The following is a 3,440-nucleotide window of genomic DNA, read 5'->3' as shown; positions in this document are numbered from 1 at the left end:
CTGCAACCTCTGCTGCCTGGGTCCCGGTTAAACAATTCTGCCTCAGTCTCCCAAGTGGCTGGGATTACAGGTGTGCACCACCATGCCCATGCCCAGATAATTTTTGTATTTTTAGTAGAGATGGGGTTTCACCATGTTGCCCAGGCTGGTCTTGAACTCCTGACCTCAAAGTTCTTTACAACTTGTGAGGGACGATTAAAAGGAGAAAGCCAACTTAGTCACCTCCACATTTCACAAGGAAGCCAGATGTGGTGGCTCACACCTGTAATCCCAGCACTTTGGGAAGCTGAGGCAGGAGGATCACTCGTTCCCAGGAGTTCGAGACCAGCTTGGGCAACATAGCAAAACCCCATCTCTACAAAAAAAAAAACAAACAAAAATAAAACAAAACAAAACTAGCTGGGCGTGGTGGTGCATGGTGATGCGTGCCTGTAGTTCCAGCTACTTGGGAGGCTGAGGTAGGGGATCATCTGAGCCCTGGGAGATGGAGGCTGCAGTGAGCTGTGATGATGCCACTGCACTCCAGCCCGGGCAACAGAGCAAAACTCCATCTCAAAAAAAAAAAGAAAAAGAAAAAAGAAAAAAGGCTACTTGAAGTAAATTATTCTGAGTGGCGTTATCTTTCTTAGTTTTTGAAACTAAGTCTTGCTCTGTTGCCCAGACTGGAGTGCAGTGGTGAGATCTTGGCTCACTGCAACATCTGCCTCCCGGGTTCAAGTGATTCTCTTGCCTCAGCCTCCCAAGTAGCTGGGACTACAGGCGCCCGCCACCACACCTGGCTAATTTCTGTATTTTTAGTAGAGACAGGGTTTTTTTTAGTAGAGACGGGGTTTCACCATGTTGGCCAGGCTGGTCTCAGACTCCTGACCTTGTGATCTGCCCGCTTCAGCCTCCCAAAGTGCTGGGGGATTACAGGCGTGAGCCACGGCTCCCTGCCTTCAGAGGAGTTGTTAAGATGTCTTCCAGCTTCCTAGAGTCCAGGAGTAGCACTAGTATTGACTTGCCTGTATGTAGCAGGGCTCCCTTAATTGCATCTGATGATTTTTAAATTTTATTTTACTTTTAATCCTGTTAGCTTTGAATATATTGCCTAGAGTCTCAGTTACGACTCAGTTTTTGTTTTTGTTTTTTTGAGAGAGAAATATGCAACTGGACAATTTATTAGCTTTGTTTTTCTTTCTTTGCTGTTTCTTTTTTTTTTTTTTTTGAGTCTCCAACTCCTGACCTCAGATGATCCATTCACCTCAGCCTCCCAAAGTGCTGGGATGACAGGCGTGAGCCACCGCGCCTGGGCTGTGGTGTGTTTTTCTTTTCCTTTTTTGGCTAGTTTTTCAATGAAAAAAAGACACCTAACCCATGTAGTGTCATCTTTCTACAATCAGTGTTCCCATGGGGGTAAAACTATTCAGATTACTTGTATGCAAAAAATAATTTAAACTTTAACATGAAAATATGTGGCAAAACCCAGAAAGATCCATCATGAATGCAGGATACTTTCCACAAAGTTATACAAAAATAAATAAAATAACATTGAAATAATGCTTGACTGATCCCAGGCCAAGATTTACTCTTGTATTCTACGTAGTAGGTCCCTCCCTCCACACTGCCCCCAGAGTTCCCTCTTTAAAACCAGTAGGGTCAGCTGGGCGCAATGGCTCACGCTTGTAATCCTAGCACTTTGGGAAGCAGAGGCAGGTGGATCATGAGGTCAAGAAATCAAGACCATCCTGGCCAACATGGTGAAACCCCATCTCTACTAAAAACACAAAAATTAGTTGGGCGTGCCGGGCGTGGTGCCGAGGCGGGCGGATCACCTGAGATCAGGAATTCTAGAACAGCCTGACCAACATGGAGAAACCCTGTCTCTACTAAAAATACAAAATTAGCTGGGTGTGGTGGCGCATGCTTGTAATCCCAGCTACTCGGGAGGCTGAGGCAGGAGAATCGCTTGAACCTGGGAAGCGGAGGCTGCGGTGAGCTGAGATCACACCATTGCACTCACTCCAGCCTGGGCAACAAGAGTGAAACTCCGTCTCAAAATATATATATAATAATAATAAAATAATAATAATAATTAGCTGGGCATGGTGGTGTGCACCTGCAGTCCCAGCTACTTGGGAAGTTGAGGCAGGAAAATTGCTTGAACCCAGGAGGCAGAGGTTGCAGTGAGCCGCGATCGCGCCACTGCACTCTAGCCTGGCAACAGAGCAAGACTCCATCTCAAAAAAAAACCCACAAAACAAACAAACAGAAAAAAAAACAGTAGGTCAGGTGGGTGGGTAGGCGGGCGGACATGGTGGCTTATGCCTGTAATTCCAGTGCTCTGGGAGGCTGTGGTGGGAGGATGGCTTGAGCTGCAGTGAGCTGTGATTGCATCACTACACTCCAGCCTGGGCAACAGAGCGAGATCTCATCTCTAGGTAAACAAATAAACCCAGTAAGTCACTCCCTCACCTGTCTAGATCCTGCAGGGCTCCCCATTCTCCTTGACATTCCAGTTCTTTCCACCTGGGGCTCCACATTGCCTCCACAACGTCACATCGCACCACTGTGCCCCCGGCTCGGCTGTATCAGCCTCTCTAACCTTGCACATCAGGCCTCTGTTCACCTGTCTCCACCTCCAGGCCCTGCCAGCAAGGCGCTTCTCCCTTTCTCTGCCTGGTCCGTGCCACATTGCCTGAACACACGGCCCACTCCACCCCCTCAGAGCACCAGGAGCTCACATCTGGGTCCAAGACCGTACTAGGAGTGCAAGGCCAGAGAATGACCCTAGGGCCCAGCATGAGCCTACACGGAGAAGGTGCCCACTGTCCATTGAATTCACCCATTCAACAAGTATTTAGGCTGCTCATCGTGGCTCACGCCTGTAATCCCAGCACTTTGGGAGGCCAAGGTGGAAGGATGGCTTGAACCCAGGAGTTCCAGACCAGCCTGGGAAACATAGTGAAACCCGTCTCTACAAAAAAATACAAAAATGGCCGGGCGCGATGGCTCACGCCTGTAATCCCAGCACTTTGGGAGGCCGAGGCAGGTGGATCACCTGAGGTCGGAAGTTCGAGACTAGCCTGACCAAAATGTTGAAACCCCATTTCTACTAAAAATACAAAATTAGGCTAGGCGTGGTGGCTCACGCCTGTAATCCCAGCACTTTGGAAGGACGAGGAGGAGAGATCACGAGGTCAGGAGATCGAGACCATCCTGGCTAACACTGTGAAACCCTGTCTCTACTAAGAATACAAAAAATTAGCCGGGGGTGGTGGTGGGCGCCTGTAGTCCCAGCTACTCGGGAGGCTGAGACAGGAGAATGGCGTGAACCCAGGAGGCAGAGCTTGCAGTAAGCCGAGATGGTGCCAATGCATTTCAGCCTGGGCAACAGAGCAAGACTCCGTCTCAAAAAAAAAAAAAAAAAAAAAAATTAGCCGGTTAGCCGGGCGTGGTGG

Source organism: Rhinopithecus roxellana, chromosome 13 (genome assembly GCF_007565055.1).
Source record: "Rhinopithecus roxellana isolate Shanxi Qingling chromosome 13, ASM756505v1, whole genome shotgun sequence".
Taxonomy (NCBI): Eukaryota; Metazoa; Chordata; class Mammalia; order Primates; family Cercopithecidae; genus Rhinopithecus; species Rhinopithecus roxellana.
Note: the sequence above shows the minus strand (reverse complement) of the source record.